Raw genomic sequence first — 17,716 nt, forward strand, 5'->3', positions numbered from 1 at the left:
ATTTTATAAATCGAGAGATCCATAGGGTTAGTACTCACGAAGAGACTGTTATTACAATGATGAATACTACTACTACAACTACTACCACCACCACCATTGCTACTTTTAAATAGAAGCTAAAGCCTTTGGGATGTGAGGATGAGATGCTATGGGCTTACAAGGGAGCAAGTAGTCAGACTGATGCTCTGCCTTGTAAACATCATCAGCTGTGTTTTGAATGAGAACAGAAGAGACAGGGTGACTTTGCTAAAACAGAGGCCAGATCATGTCACTTTTCTAATTATTACTTTGTACTAGTTTCTTGTCTCACTTAGAGAAAAAGCCATAATTCTCATTCTGGTCTTTAAGGCCTTCTGTCTAGTCTCTACTATCTCTCCATCATTATCACCTGTCTCTCTAAAATGCTGCTTTAGTCACACTGCTCTATTACTAACAAACTTTAGTATAACTACGCAACTCGTTATAACTGTTTTATAACTTTCAATCCCCTTAACCTGTTAAATCCGTATTTATCAAACTTATCACCCTCTCATATCCAAATATTTGTCCCTATCTGTCACTGATAGTCAAATGACTCCTCTATTATAAGACTGCAGGAACAAATTAATTTATGTATTTCCAGTGCCTATGACAGTGCCAGGCATTTAATAGTTACTCAAATAGGTACAGAAAGAACTGAATGAAGAGAAAATTAAAGGTGTGGAATCATTTAAAAGTGTTTTGCTATAGCAAATGTAAAAGGAAATAGGACTTTAACTTAGGTGAGAATAGAGAAGACATTAAAGAGTAATATTTCAACAAAATCATTATTTTAGGCATGCATTATAACGGAAAGGGGTGGGCTGCGAAGGCAGATGGTCTCTGCTCAAATCCTAGACTCCCAACACGGTTGTGTGGCCTTATGCACAATGCTTTATCGCTCTGAACTTCAATTTTCTCCCCTGTAGAGTGGAGGAAATGCTCCCTTTTCAGATTGCTACAGTTAATAGAGAAAAATCAATGTATAAGATATGGCCTAGGTGCAAGTAGGAACCACTACGATGTCACTTATTGACACATATTTTTATTGGGGTTGGATGTTTTATTTGTGTTGTCTTTACAGTAGATTTTAAGTGTAAAATAATGCACAAAGTTCATGACTTTTATATTTTCCATAGTTCTTAGTAGGTCCCATTATTATTATTACTAACAATACTGAAAACAAAATAATAATAAAGCTCCCCCCATTTCTTGAATATATGTGACCTCATAGTAATATTAGCTATGAAATATACTGAATATGTTTTCTGTATTAGAAAGTAAGCTCATAGTATTAACCTAAGTTGTACATAGTAACACCTCATATAAATGAAATTCCTGGGATTAAAATTGAAATCTTTTTGGAATTTAGGTATTATCTCATGCTTTTTTCATACACCTGCTATGATATTTATAGCTCTTTAATTGATAGATTTTTTTTTTTGCTAGTTGAGGGTCATCGTTTTTTAAGTTTTCAAAGGTTCAGCTTCCCTTTGCTTATCACATTTTACAAACATATTTAAATTGGTGATTCAAGTTACCTCTTTCTTCACAGACTTCCAGTGACTTCTTACTACATGCTAATCCAAAAATAAATGTTAAATTGTGACCTTTAAATGTTTACTCCAAATTGTCATTTATACCTATTATTTATCATCTAAGTTTATGACCCTTTGAGCATGGTTCCACAAATACATGTGCAATGCAGAAACCATGGCTCCAAAATTGTGGAACAGTCTTAAATTAATGAGTGTACATGAACATAATTTGGAATATTTTTTCAAATTCCCACCTCATTAGCTTAACAGACTTTTATAAGCAGGGAATTCCAAGCATAAGAATTTTTAAAGCTCAAAATAAAAATTAAAAAAATTTTAATAGTCTTTCTTAAGGCTCTTTCAGTGATCTGAATGTATTCCTCACTTTATACCTCATGTTTGGAGGTGTAAAAAAGTAAAGTTTTTCAAAATATTCTACTCTGTACCCTCAGTGCTTAGCTTAAGGCCTATGTGGCAGCAGCATGATTATAAATCCTATCCTTTTATACTTGGTAAGGGAAAAAGACATGGAGAAAGAGAATCAACAAAGCACTCATCTCTCAGAGTTAAAAGCTAAAAAATGAGATAGAGTCTAGAAAATATATTGTATATGCATCTTCAAAAAGAAGTGGCAATTGTTTACTAGGTAGATATTGGAAAGAAACAGCAAGAGGGAAATGAGTATAAGATTGAGCTGGCTGTTTCATAGAGGACAGAAAATAAGTTAGTGTGAGTGGAGAGTAATAAGACATATAGATTTGATTAATTTAAATATTTCAGTTGGTGATAGGTATAACTTTTCTGCTATTCTTTTTTTTAGTTTGAATGTAGCATTATGGGATTTGAGGCTCAATGAGTCCCCATTTTAAGTATTTTCAAACGTATGGATTTTAAGTAAATGTGCTAGTGCAATGTATTAATTCCTATTACAGTGAAAGGTACAGCTATCTACTAACTACCCTGTTGCACAAATGTGCTCTAATCTTACTGGCCTTTATATCTTTGTACATTTTTTTTTTTTTTTTTTGAGACGGAGTCTCGCTCTGTCGCCCAGGCTGGAGTGCAGTGGCCGGATCTCAGCTCACTGCAAGCTCCGCCTCCCGGGTTCACACCATTCTCCTGCCTCAGCCTCCCGGGTAGCTGGGACTACAGGCGCCGCCACCTCACCCCGCTAGTTTTTTGTAGTTTTTAGTAGAGACGGGGTTTCACCGTGTTAGCCAGGGTGGTCTCGATCTCCTGACCTCGTGATCCGCCCATCTCGGCCTCCCAAAGTGCTGGGATTACAGGCTTGAGCCACCGCGCCCGGCCTGTACATGTTTTATTAGTCTGGATGGCCCTCATTTCCTGGCTTCTTACTACAAAATGTAGTGAAGGCCTCACTTATTTAGTAAACCTCCCCTGACCTTTACCAACCTTGTGTTAAAAATATATGCCTTATGCACTCATAGCATCATAGTATCTATTCCCACCATCCCAATCATACTTTTCAATCACAGTCACATCACAATCACCAGTTTACTTACTTCTCTTAGTCATTTTTCTTCAAGATAACTTATTTAAGGCAAAGACATTGTTTATTATTAATTTCTAATCACTTATTGAACTGCTGGATAAATATTAATTTCAATTGCAGATGACAGTTTTGAGAAGGAGAATTCAGTATTCCTAATTGAAAAAGCAAACTTTTTGCTGTAAGTTAAAGGCAACGGGAACCTTGCAAAAGGCAAATTGGAAGAAATTAGTCCCACTAAGTTTAATGGAAATGTGAGATAGGCAATTAACACCTTCTCTCTGATGTTGCCATCTGCTCTGAAAAATGAGTATGAAATATATACAGATGGTGTCAGCACACAAGGGAATCTCCTGGTCTGTGGATTGCAAAAACCATGGGAGAAGCATAGTATCTGGACTGGATAGCACAGTCCCTCATGATTTCCCTTGGCTGGGGAAGGGAGGTCCCTGGAATGGTACTGGTACCAAAACAGATATGTAGACTAATGGAACAGAACAGAGGCCTCAGAAATAATACCACACATCTACAACCATCTGATACTTGACAAACCTGACCAAAACAAGCAATGGGGAAAGGATTCCAGCAATGGTACTGGAAAAACTGGCTGGCCATGTGCAGAAAACAGAAACTGGACCCCTTCCTTATACCTTATACAAAATTAACTCAAGATGGATTAAAGTGTTAAACATAAAACCTAAAGCCATAAAAACTGTAGAAGAAAACCTAGGCAATAACATTCAGGACACAGGCATGGACAAAGACTTCATGACTAAAACACCAAAAGCAACTGTAACAAAGACCAAAATTGACAAATGGGATGGAATTAAACTAAAGAGCTTCTGCGGAGCAAAAGAAACTATCATCAGAGTGAACAGGCAACCTACAGAATGGGAGAAAAGTTTTGCAATCTCTCCATCTGACAAAGGTCTAATATCCAGAATCTACAAGGAACTTAAACAAATTTACAAGAAAAAAACAAACAACCCCATCAAAAAGCAGGCAAAGGATATGAACAGACACTTCTCAAAAGAAGACATTTATGTGTCCAACAAACTTGAAAAAAAAAGCTCATCATCACTGTCATTAGAGAAATGCAAATCAAAACCACAATGAGATACTATTTCATGCCAGTTAGAACGGCGATCATTAAAAAGTCTGGAAACAACAGATGCTGGCAAGGATGTGAAGAAATAGGAACATTTTTACACTGTGGGTGGGAGTGTAAATTCATTCAACCATTGTGGAAGACAGAGTGGCAATTCCTCCAGGATCTAGAAACAGAAATACCATTTGACCCAGGAATCCCATTACTGGGTATATACCCAAAAGATTATAAATAATTCTACTATAAAGACACATGCACATGTATGTTTATTACAGCATTTTTCACAATAGCAAAGACTTGGAACCAACCCAAATGCCCATCAGTGATAGGCTGGATAAAAAAAATATGGCATATATACACCATGGAATACTACACAGCTATAAAAAAAGAATGAGTTTACGTCCTTTGCAAGGACATGGATGAAGCTGGAAACCATCATCTTCAGTCAACTAACACAGGAACAGAAAACCAAGTACTGCATGTTCTCCCTCGTAAGTGGGAGTTAAACAATGAGAACACATAGACACAGGGAGGGGAACATCACACACTGGGGCCTGTCGTGGGGTTGAGGGCAAAGGGAGGGAGAGCATTAAGACAAATAATGCTCGCAAGGCTTAAAACATAGATGACGGGTTAATGGGTGCAGCAAACCACCACAGCACATGTATACCTATGTAACAAACCTGCATCTTCAGTACGTGTATCCTAGAACTTAAAGTGAAAAAAAAAAAAGAAGTCTTTTTCTAGTTTTATAAGAAATAAAATGCTCAAACAACAATAATGTTGTAATTTGAATTTCTTGATTTACACCTAAGTTTATTTAACACTTTTCAAGTAGGTATATATGCTTCTTTGCTTATAACAAAAAGTATATATTTGTTTTAATTTATTCAATGTTCATTGGGAAAATATTATATGGACTGATTCTGAGAACATTTGTCTTCAGGTGAATGACTCTTCTATATTACAAAATGAGCCAGATCTTCTTGATTAAAAACTCTATGAAAATAAGATATTCAGATTATTTGAGATATGTACAAGGTATTGTTGTCATTACTTGGTGTCTATTTCTTAATGTTTTCTCTCTGATCAGCTTTAGTTCCCTCTTTAGTGGAATTGTCATAGCATGTTACAATGTATGGATGTTGAATTAACTTTGTCTCATTATGGCATTTAATTTGATATCCATAATTTAAATAAGCTTTTATTTATCTTATAGGTTTATCAAAGACAAAAAGCTATAATAAAGAGCCTCCCTGTTGCCAAGCTCACCTTCAAGGAAATATCATGGATTATTACTGCCTTGGTTACAGTCAATTACAGGAGCAGCAGTGTTATATGCAAGAAAGTGCCAAGCTCTAATAAAGGCAGTTTCTAAGTATGAGAATTATAAAATTACATGAAAACATTTATTGGATTCACAGCAAATCCTCTATGAAATTGAAGATGCTGGAGCTGAAATACAGCCAGATTTGATAACAGCACGCAAACAACCTTCAGAGTCAAAAAATCATTCAAAAATGTCTAATCCCATAACTGTATCAAAGCTGGCAGGTGCTCACTACACAGAACATTAATTTGGGAGATTTAGAGGGGATTTTAAAGATAACCTTCTCTGACCAGTATGCTAAGAACAGAATGTCTCAGAATACAAATACTCAATATTTTATAATCAATAGCAAAGATGAAGATACAAAATTGAAGAAGAGAGTATTTTTAACCCCATATGATTATACAGTTTCATTACATGTTTGTGTTTATATGGATAGAGTGGAATCTGGGCAAGAACATGAAAATAAGAGCAGAATTGCTTCCATTCTTATACAATAAGAATTGCAATTATCAGAATGATGGGCCATAGTCTGAAGGTGTTTGATGTATAACAGCAGGAGCATGGTCCTGAGGAATACTTATGATCACCTAGATAAGGACTTTGAAAGGCAATATTGGTGAAATCCTTTGTTCTTGCTTCCCAAGTTTGCCAGCAGTACAATGACCTGCATTCTCTTTTAACAAATTTTGCAGTGTTATGCAAGCCAACTTAACAATTTTTTTGTAAAGTCTCCAACACTTACCTGCGTCTTCCAGTGAGCTCTGAATCACTATATTAATAAACTAAAATTCAACAAGGGAAGGGCTTTAGAAAAAAGGCAGAAAATATATTGGATCAGAATAAATGACCAAAATGTGATGCATATATTTGATCTCACTAAGAAATATCAACAGTGGCATTCATCTGATTTAAACTTATAAGACTTTGTGGATCAAAGGGGTAAATGATTTTCTAAAAAAAATATTATCCCTTAATGTTTATCCTTAGTTACATGAGCTTGAAAACACCATATTAAAAATGTCAATTAAGAAACCTGCGAAAGAAAGACCTCGGGAAACAATATCGCATTCATTAGTGATCCAAGGGAAAAGAAGCTAAGAGTTTAGAAACTGTCTCTTGATGCTTTTTCTAAATGTGGACAAAATACTCTTCCATCAGAATGACTTTAGAAAGAGCATGATAAGAACATCACACAAATAGACAGGAAAGTTGTATCTGTGTCTTTAGTACTTCCTAATCTTCTAGTGCTTCCTTGAAGTAGATAAAGATGGGTAAGTGCATGCAAAAAGTTTGCGTTTTATTTCATCAGGCTAAATTGGTTTCGCTCCTGTGATATACAATCAACTATATGTAAGGTCTTCTTTCTACCTAAGTTTCGCTCTCTTCCTCTTGAGCCTACAAAGCTTCTCAATTTTTTCAACTAAGTCTTTGCAAAAATTTTCAATTCAATTATCTACTTATTTGAACCCAGCTAGCAAACCCCAAGCTAGAGCAATCCAACTGACTGATGTCTTTGTTCTTAAACCTAGGCAGTTGAATCTGACTGGAGAAAAATCACAAAACCCTCAGAAAATTGCCTCCACCACGTAATGTTCTCTGACCACAATGGAGTCATTTACACTGCTCGTCAATTCTTCTCAGTTCTGATAAGATTTTTCTCAGTTTTCCATAATACCTAATCAAACCATTTCTTATCTCAACCATCCTACTCTATTACCTTCCCACTCATTCTTAGCTGAAAATCTTATCTCCTACCTCACAGAAATATAAAAGTACTCAGATAAGAACTTCTTTAAATTCCTGACATCCCATCTACAAAAGTGACAATGTATTATAACCAATTTCTTTCTCTCATTATGATAACAAATATATCATCCTAATTGGGGCTAATTCCTCTACCTGTTCTCTGAATCCTATAAATGCTACTTCAGGAATTTCATTTCAATTATTAGACCATATTTTATTTTTTCTAGTCTTTCTCTCTTTTTCTACTTGCACTTTTGAAAAATCCTCAGGCCTCTCCCATTTGTTCTTAAACTTCAAGCTTCTCCAGTTTTCTCTCTATCTCTATTCCCTGGTATTACTGAGCTTGCAAAAAAAAAAAAAAAAAAACATCCAAAATCCCTGCATCTGCTTCCTCTTTTTCCATTTACTGCTTAGATCACTGTATTACAAATTCTATTCCTTATTCATCCACTGAGCGAGCTCTTAGCAAAATTTTTATTGATTTTTTTTTATTTTTGCTATGTCAAAAGAATATTTCTATTCTTCAGGGAGTATTTGATGTTGTAAACTATAACCTCCTTCTTGAAATAAAAATTTCCTTAACTTCCTCAATGTTAGGCTTTTTTGACTCGTCTCTTTTGTCTCTCTTTGGATGTTTCTTCTCAGCCTCCTTACAAATTTACATTGGTGAACTGATCCATTTATAGGACATCATAATCTTTGTGCTAATGACTCCATTGACTGATGTTGCAGAGTCTATCACTAACTCAGGTCACTTGACTCAACACTTTGTAGCATGGCATTCAATATATTAAGCTGTGAAAAAATGAAAGTAAAATATCTGTATTCACTTCCAATCAGAAATCTTCAATTTTACCTCCCACAAATCAAATTAATAGGGAAGCCTTGAAATCCTAAGGTTTCTCTGTTGGGTAAGAATAATAAGATATTTTGTAGTGTCTATCCTGCCTTTGTGAGCTTCTAGCAATAAGCAAAGATTAAATTTTAAAGACAGAAGTTTAAAATACAAGGAAATGACTTTATGATCTTTTATTAGGGAAGACAATAAAAAGATGAGTTTCAGACTAAGAACATGTATTTAAAACGCTTGTAACTGATAAAATATTAGTATCCAGAATTTATAAATAATTTTTTGAATAAATAAGCGAAGTATGTACAACAGGCAAAATCCATAAACAGATATTTCAAAGGAAATAAAGACTGCAGAAGCAAGAAGCATGCAGTGTACCATATCATTATATAAAAATAAGTATAAATTAAAATCCCAGTGCAGATTAATATCCAGTACATTTCAGAAGTTAAGATGTCTGACAAAACCAAATGTTGGAAAGGATGCTAAGCAATGTCGTATTTCCATTAACCAATTCGAATACTAGACATCTTTTCTGAGGAATATTCACTCATGAATACCAGCAGATGTTCATAAGCTTGATGTGATATTGTAGATCATAACAAAGGAATTAAAAAAAAAACAAAAGCTCATCAATATTAGAAAAGATAAATAAATTACAATGTATTCCTACAAAAATATTATGCTACCATTAAATAAAATACAGCTATGTTGTATCAATACAGATGAATGTTGAAAATCATATTACTCAAAAACAAATTTATATAAGCTCAAAGATAGGAAAAAACAAATAAAATATATCTTTTATATATTTGTGGGTGTGTGTATCCTAGAAAAAATAAAAATAATGTTTATATTGATAAATTTGGCATGCTATTTGCTTCTAGGTATGAGTAACAAAGCAAAATTGGATTAGTTAGGACTACACAGTAAGCTTTACATATACTTATAATGTGTTTCTTAATCAGAATGGTAGGTGTTTTCATTTTGTTATAATTCTTTAAATTATATGTGCCGGTTATTTACATACTTTTAATTTACAAAGTTCATTAGTGAAGAGAGCTAACTTATTAACCAGAAGAGAGTATAAGGTCTATTTTGAAAGATGGATGTCTCTTGAGCTAGGCAGAATTATCTTTCAACAATGCCCATGTCTTAATTCCCAAAACCAGTGAATATGTCACAAAGCAAACTGAATTTTCAGATGTGACTAAGTTACAGATCCTGAGATCAGAAGATTATCCTGGATCATTGAGGGTGGCCTCAATGAAATCACAAGAGCCCTTAAAAGTGGTAGAGGTAAGCAGAAGGAAATGTCAGAGGAAGATGTGACTATAAAGTAAAGCACATAGAGTTACAAGTCTGTTGGCTTTGAAGTTGGAGGAAGGCGACAGGAGCCAGGGAACGTAGGCAGCCTTGAGAAGCTGGAAAAGGCAAAGAAGCAGATTCCCTGCGTAGGCATCCTAAAAAGGAACACAATCCCGGCAACACCTTGATTTGAGTCCAGTCAGATTCATTTTGGACTGCTAACACCCAGAGGTCTAAGATGCTAAAGTGTTGTAGTTTTAAGCCACTAAGTTTGTGGTGATTTTTTAGAGCAGCAATAAGAAAAATACTTCAGAACATTCAGCATACTTATTTTACTGTAGGACTCCTTCATGTCTAAATGACACTTGGGAACAGCTGAAAAGACAAAAAGAACAAATTAAACAAAAGCTACTCCTGCCACCACCCTCATGACTACTGCCATTTGGTTTGCGATTAGTATATGTAAGGAATTTTGCATAAATTGACTACATATATCATGTATTAGCTTGGTGCAAAAGTAACTGTGGTTTTTGACATTACTTTTAAGGACAAAATCTGCAATTTATTTTGCACCAATCTAATATTTAAACATAATCATAAACCCATACAGTCAGAATCATTATTCCCTTTTGATAAATAAGAGAAATAAGGCTCTGTTGAGTTCAGAGAATTACCAGCTGTTAAAACTCACATTCCTGGTAACCACCACACTATGATTACCATATTGCATGTGGTTAATATTATTAAAAATTAAACAAAATTTTATCTGTGAAATCACAAGAGATAAAATCATGTGTGTGATTGACAACTCATTTATGTAAGATGAACACATTATGCATACATGATGTTATGATTAATATATCTACAATATAATTGCATACATCAATATATAATTTTATTGAAGGATTCCTATATGATGTGTCAACATTTACAAAAGTATCAATCAGGTGAAAATTCCTCCAAATGTCAGCATGAATCCTAAGAAAAATTAACAATTAATGCTACAGTGCTAGCCCTCAAACTCAAACCATTGTGATAGAAAGAAATGTTTATTAATAGTTCTTAGTCAGTCTACCTCATGCATGTATTGAATTTTAATGAATATTGGTTTACTTGTGTGCTCTAAATTTAACTGGAACACTACCAAGAGGGGATTAATCTCGGTAATAAGTATGTTTCTCATTTTTCCATAAGACTCAATCATGATGACATTTTTACTTTGTTCCCCATAGAAGTCAAATTTTACTGAAGTGATGGAGTGAGAACAAGAGTGACTAAGATAGAGAAAGAAACAGAGAGAGAGAGATTGGGAGAGAGAGATAGAGAGTGAGAGATGTTACGAACAAGTGTGAGTTTGGATTATTGAAGGGGGTACAACATGGCAACATTGAAGAAAAAAAAGTTTCTGGCAATTATTTCTCTATTGTAGCAGTTTTTTTTAGGTTTTATGAAAGTGTCAAATCAAGCCCCAAGGAAAATGGTTTACAAATGCAGAACTCTAAAAAAAAAGATAAAAAAGAGATCAAAGACAGCATAAAAAACGTTATATTTAAAATGATGAGTTGAGATCAACTTTCCATTTCAGTGTGATTTGTAGTCAATTCAAAGGCCACTTTCAACCTTACACAGAAACACGAATTGATTTTAATGGCATCTAAGGAAAAAAACTTCGCCTCAAACCCTCTAACGAAAAGATTCCAATGAAGTTGTTATGCTGATAATGTTGTTATCATCACTCTATGCCTCAAAGCTGGACTTGTATATTAAAGGATAGAAAATGTTTGAAGAAAGAAAAATCAGGCTAGGACTTAGAACTCTGGTGCAAAAATCCTATATCATCAAGCCCTAACTTTCAGCCAGTCAGCTGTCAGCTTAAAAAGCATATATTTGTGTCATGTTTCTATAGATCACATGTTTAGAGACAAAACTTATAAGTTCACCTGAAAGATACAGGTGTAGAGTTAATAAATATGGAAAACAAATGTTTACTTATATTTGTTTTAACGACACTGACAAATAGTTATAAACTTTTACAAAAATAGAATTGATCCGGATTCAACCTATATCTGAAGCTTTATAAAAAGTTTATATTCGCTGTTTTTATTCACTGATTCTAAATTTGTTTTTCCTTGTGCATACTTGATCAACTTCTTACGAATTTCAAACTGTTCATATCAAATAAACATTGAAAAGTAAATAAAGGCATTTCTAGGACTAAAAAGGTAATATGATGGATTTGCACACCAGCAGAGAATCCACGAAGAAAATGTATTCTCATCAGACAAAACCCTCTCGCCATTCCACCTTCCATGAGAAACTTACATTCTAATATTGAAGGCTGCAACCTTCCTTTTGTTGATTTTATGGTGTGTATAGTAGAAGCTAGCCTAGCTATTCATGGTCCTAGATATTAATATACTGAAATACATTTAAATATAGTACATGACATTCGGATGTGGCCACTTTGGCACAGACACAGTTGATGTTGGGATCCTTTTGTTCCGACCTTGAAAAATTAAGTTTTTACTTTTTTAAAATTGTCATGTCATATACTTAAGAAACATCCTCACTCCATTCCTGAGCTACAAATTCATCACATCTCTGACTCCAGCAGCACTGGGCTCAACGGTGTGGAGAGAATCTTTAAGTATAGTGTGGAGAAATGCTGGCCAAGGGTTAGAGAGGGAAGCAAGGGGACAGAAATAGGACATGATTTGGAGACATTATGAAGTTCAGAGATGTGTAGTGCTCATGTGATGTAATTCATAAGAACAGCTTCTTGAATGTTTTCAAATTATTTAGCAAACAATTTTGTTACAGCTGCATCAGAACAGCTGTATCTGTTAGAGATGATCAGAAAACAGATGGTACTCTCAAAAGGTTATTAAAGAAAGTTAAAGGAAGAGGCTTTTCCACATATGTAGGCAGGGTTAAGAGAAGTGACATGGGATGCTGAAACATTCAGGAAGTAGCAGCCATGCAAATCTGTTACCACTCCAGCTCTGAACCCAGAGAATGTGGCTATTGCTGAGCTCTGAACCCATTCAGTGACTAAAAGCTAAGGAAACTGATTTGAAGCTTTAAATAGAGGATGACTTTTAGGAGGAAAGAAGTAGTGGGAAACACTGGGGACTGGATCTGAGATACAAAATAAAAATATCTAGCACAGCTCATCCCTCTTGTTTCTCACTGTTCTTCCTGTCCATCAGTTATCAAATTATAATTAGCTGATGTCAGTGTAATTATAGTCCTACCCAAAACCTACACTGAAGCACTAGCCAACATTGTTATTTTTATAAAATAAAAAAAGAAAAACACACACAAACAGGCAGGATGAAGGGAAATAGAAATACTTAATAGAAAACACAGATTATCCTTTAGCGGGAACATGTTGGTGCTCTCTTAGTCTGTTTTTGTTTGTTTGCTTGTTTGTTTGTTGTTAGATTTGCAGTATCAGATAATGCCAGACTCATGATGGGCAGTGTGGATCTCACAGTCCCTTAATGCTCATGGTCAAGCATTCGGTTTTTGTTAGGGCCCAACAGCAAGCATGGAGATGTTTTTCAAACATAGAGTAGTTATCTCCTGAAAAACACATGCCTTATTCCAAAGCCCTAGGGGTCCACACTATGATTACCATATTGAGATTTGTCAGAGGTTTTCAGAATATCCATATCTCCCAGAAACTTCCAGTACCATAAAACTCAATAGCAAGCCAGTTTGCCTACAGCTTGGACTTGCTATAAAAAGATCTTATACAGATACGTTCTATGCTCTCTCAACAACAGTATAAAAAGTGTATTCTCTTGGCAACTGCAACAGCTTCCATATTCAAGGAAATACATTATCATCAGAAAGAATGTTCTGATTTTTAAAGGAGATTTTCTTGAGCAAGCCCCAAATATGGCTTTTTTCTTCGCTTCCACCCCTATTCCTCTCTGCCCCAACCCTCACTTACCCTTTTCTTATTATTTTCCTAGCTCCTTCCCACAAGGAAGCACTTAGCTCGTTTTTGTGCAAAATGTAGGCAAGCTAAGGTCACCAATATCACTCCTGAAATAGAAATCTGCTCACTCATTCAAGATAATTACTTCTTTTCCTCTCCTTCTTCAAAGAAAGATGATACATCAAATGAGGCTGAAAGCCTACTTCTCCAGGAAGTGACTTTATTTTAGTATTTTATTTTATATTGTGAAGTTCTATACCACAGAATCTTCATAAAATACTTTGAGAAACTCTTTGTAGAGTGACAGTTTTAGCTGAGGTTCAATTCACATTAGATTTTCCTATATTAATTAGAGTAATGTGATTGGCAGGGCTAGGATAATACAATGTGTATTTTACGTACTGCAGCTTGGACAAAAATGGTTGGATATGCAATAAGGAGAAGTAGGGGTTATGTTGTGAAAATGTACTTTACCAATTTGAATATTTATCTTATTGTAGGACTCCTGGGAGATTCCAAGTTTAACTCAACATATGGTCTGTAAATTTAAAATTAAATTTATTTGTATAAATTTGACACAATAGGAGTTAAGCTCAAATGAAGGAAATAAGCATATGGTGGATTTACCACTAATTGAGAGTCTAATGCTATAAGAGACAAGAAGAAGGGTTTGGTAGTTTTAGTTTTCTATTCATGACCATATATATTTGGGCATATTGCTTATGTTTATTGTTGGTTGTTATTGTAAAACATAGGTGAATTTTATTTTTTACTACAGTGCATTCACAGAAGTAACTTCCATCTTAATATTTTAAATTGATTCATAATACATATGTTTTTTCATATATAATTATATGTATAAATGTATTTATTTACATACATACACATACATATTACTGCCAACAGATACGTCCTTTTTTCCCTGATAATTTAACCTCACACTTCTGTCTGGTAGGAATCTCTACTCTCAGGGAAGCTATGCCTCTTCTGTTTTTCTGGGACAGGTGTCCATAACTCATTCTTTTCTGCCAGCGACTTCTCTACATTAAGTTGCATGACATCACTCAAACCAATGAAATGTCAAGGAAGAATGATGGGGCTTTTTAAAAAAATTCCATTAGAAACATAAATACCTGTGAGCAGAAAGCATTATTTTGTTTTCTCCTTCTTTTCTTAAACTTGAACATGATGCTTGGTTGCTTACATTCATCATATGTAGATGAATGAATGTTCAATATTTATTAGAAAATAAAGGAGGATTTGATCAACTCTGTTTTAGATGTTGCATTCTTCACTTCACCTGGTTATGTGTGCACCTGAAGAGGGTTTAAGCATTTGAAACAGCTCTACTTCCACAGTGCAAGACGAAAGAAGGCACCTCACTTATTAAAAGCCAATCCTCCCTATAAATAGTATCCCTTTATGCCTTCTCAATAATTGTATACAATTGGTTACATGTTTTTTGTCTGTATTATCAACAAGACCCTCTCAAACCAATACATGATTATTCACAATCAAGCCTAACCTATTACAATATAAATAAAACCTATTCATTAAACAGATATCACCCTCTTGCTTCAATGTCATATTTTTCAGTGAAATAATTTATACTCTTTCTTTTCCCACCTTGGCTTAGTTTTCTATTGCTGTTGTAACAAATTACCACAATATAATTAATGGCTTAAAACTACACAAGTTTATTACTTACAGTTCTGGTGGTCAGAATTTCTTCTTCTTCTTCTTTTTTTTTTTTTTTTCTGAGTCTGATCTTATTTATTTGTTACTCAAAAAATCTTATTTCTGACTGGATTCAGACTTAGAAGTAGAAGCTCACAGAGAGGAAAGTCTGCGTCTCTCTGCAATTTGTTTCTGGCCTTTCTCCTTAGCCTCCTTCACTCTTTTGGCCAAAAGTTTAGCATATTCTGCAGCCTCTTCCTTATTTTTCTTAGTACGCTGCTTCTTCAGAGCAATATGCCACCATTTGTGCTGCAGGACACGTGGAGTAACAAGAGGCTGAATCTTGGGTGCTTTGGTCCTAGGTTTCTTACCTTCTTTGTTTAAGGGCTTTCTTACAACATACTGGCAGATGTCATCTTCTTTAGAGAGATTGAAAAGTTTGCGGGTTCTGCTAGCTCTTTGGGGGCCCAGGCGGCAAGGCACTGTAGTATCAGTCAGTCCAGGAATATCCTCTCCTTTTTTTACAATAACCAAGTTGAGAACGCTCAGATTGGCATCCACAATGCAACCACAAACTGATTTTCTCTTTCTTTCTCCCGTTCTCCTTTGTCTGTAACAGGAATGCCCCTTACTCAGTAGCAGGCGGACACAGCCATGGGTGAAGACACCCAGCTTCATGGGGAAAGCTTGTTTGTCGTTCCCACTACTGATTCGGACCACGTAACCCTTCCATTCTTCACCCAGAGCGTCAGCAGCAACTTCTGTGGCCATGCACTTCTCATAAAAAGTACGAAGTTTGCATTCATCGTCCACTTCAATGAGTTTCTGGCAGCCAGTGGCTGGGAAGGAGATGTTCAGCTTCATCTTGAAGCAGCTGAATGCCTCCGAGGCGCCACGGAAAAGAGCTAGAATTTCAAAATGGGTTTCACTGGGCTATGACTGAGGTCTTGGCAGGATTGTACACTTTCTGAACATTCCAGGGGAGAGTCTGTTTCTCTGTCTTCTGCAACTTCTAGAGGGTGCCCACATTCCTTGTCTTCTGTTCCCTTCAGGATCTTCAAAATCAGGAACAAAGTATCTTTATTACATCTCCTTGCTTGCTTCATTACATCTTCTCTGACTCTGACCCCTATAAACCTTACTTTTATAAAATCCATATGATTACATTGGGCCAACACACCAGGATCATCCAGGATAATCCTACTGTCTCACGATCACCAACTCAATCACATCTTCTAAGTATTTGCATTGTGTAAAAAACCACATTCACCGATTCCTGAGATTAGGGCTTGGACATCTTTGGTGAGAGATATTATTCAGGACACTACATACCCCCACCAGCTCTTTAGCCTTCTTAGTTTTTGCCACCATCATTTCACTAAAATCACCCTGAATAAATTCACTGAGGGTCTAAATCTCTTAAGTCCAAAAGATAAAAAAGTTTAGTTCTCATATTCTTCCCAGCATTTCAATGCGTTGACTCTTATTTTCAAAAGAGTTTACTCTTGAAACACTTCTTTTTTAAGTTTTCTTGACAATATACTCTCGTGAGTTTACTGGTCCCACTTCCCTTAGCTTATCTGTACTTACTCATATTTAAACAAAGAACACACTTTAGATATGTGATTGTAACTCCTAAATATGGTGAGTGCATTTTCTGCTGTTCCTCGCTCTTCCTACCTGTTTGCTCTCAGAAATATAGACACAGACTTTAAGCTACATGATTCAATTGTTGTAAATTAATCATTGAGTAGAATCACTTAGGACTGTGAGCTTTCCAAACTGGGGGAAAAATATATCTTTTTTTTCCTGCTAGATGAAGTGAAAGAGCCAAGAGACAGATATTCTACCATCTTTTGTGCTTACCTCTTCAATTACGACTATGTTCAGGCTTCTTCCTGATTTTATTCTCTAAGACAACAAGGTTCCACTACATCCGGACAACCTCTGCCAGCTTCACATACAATATAGTCACCATGCAAAGCCTAGTCTCCAAAATAGCTCTTCTTGCATACTAGGATTCTGAGAGATCTGTTTCCATCCCATCATTTCCCTGGGTTTTACATTCCAAATCAGGAATGTGTAGAATTCTACTAAGATAAGTGATAATAGTAGAGTTATACAAAAATTTACTCTTTTCTTTGCTCATTTCCCATGATTCCTCAGTGACACTTGGGAAGGAAGATGTGAGCCCTCTCTCAGCACGTTCTTTTAACCTGCTATCATTTCCATTTCTACTCTACAAATTTAAGGATATGAGGTGGCACTTTTCTTCTATTTCTATGGCAAATGGGAATGTTCTTGCTTGCTGTGGAAATTGCTTTTGATATTTCAGTGACGATCTAGAAACAGAGAACTGGATATCTCTGTTTAAGCTGCTGCTATTTTAGAAATAACATCACACATTAGGATGTTTTTTTATATATGACTTTTGCCACTTAAACAAAATCTCCATATAGAAGGAAATGAGGGGAGTCTCTACAATCAAAAAATGTGTCTCTTTATCTTCAATTTTTAAATGTGACTTACATGTTCTCTTATACCCTGGTGTAAGCCATGATTAAACATTTCCCCTCAAATGTTTCATAAAATGGAATCCAGAGGAGAAGGAAATCTTAGGTCTCACAAATAAATTTATAATATTTATGTGGGAAGCTAAATATAAGTATGCAATTTGAAAAC

The 17,716-nt window shown here is 35.3% G+C and overlaps 1 pseudogene across 1 annotated transcript; it reads right to left on the reverse strand.

The window, feature by feature from the left end:
- Positions 1-15,098: 15,098 nt before the first annotated feature.
- Positions 15,099-15,931, reverse strand: LOC105500868 (annotated as a pseudogene). Its single transcript, XR_001000100.1, has one exon. The product of XR_001000100.1 is annotated as a 40S ribosomal protein S6 pseudogene (transcript).
- Positions 15,932-17,716: the final 1,785 nt, after the last annotated feature.

The sequence above is a fragment of the Colobus angolensis genome, unplaced genomic scaffold (genome assembly GCF_000951035.1).
Source record: "Colobus angolensis palliatus isolate OR3802 unplaced genomic scaffold, Cang.pa_1.0 Scaffold691, whole genome shotgun sequence".
NCBI classification, from domain to species: domain Eukaryota; kingdom Metazoa; phylum Chordata; class Mammalia; order Primates; family Cercopithecidae; genus Colobus; species Colobus angolensis.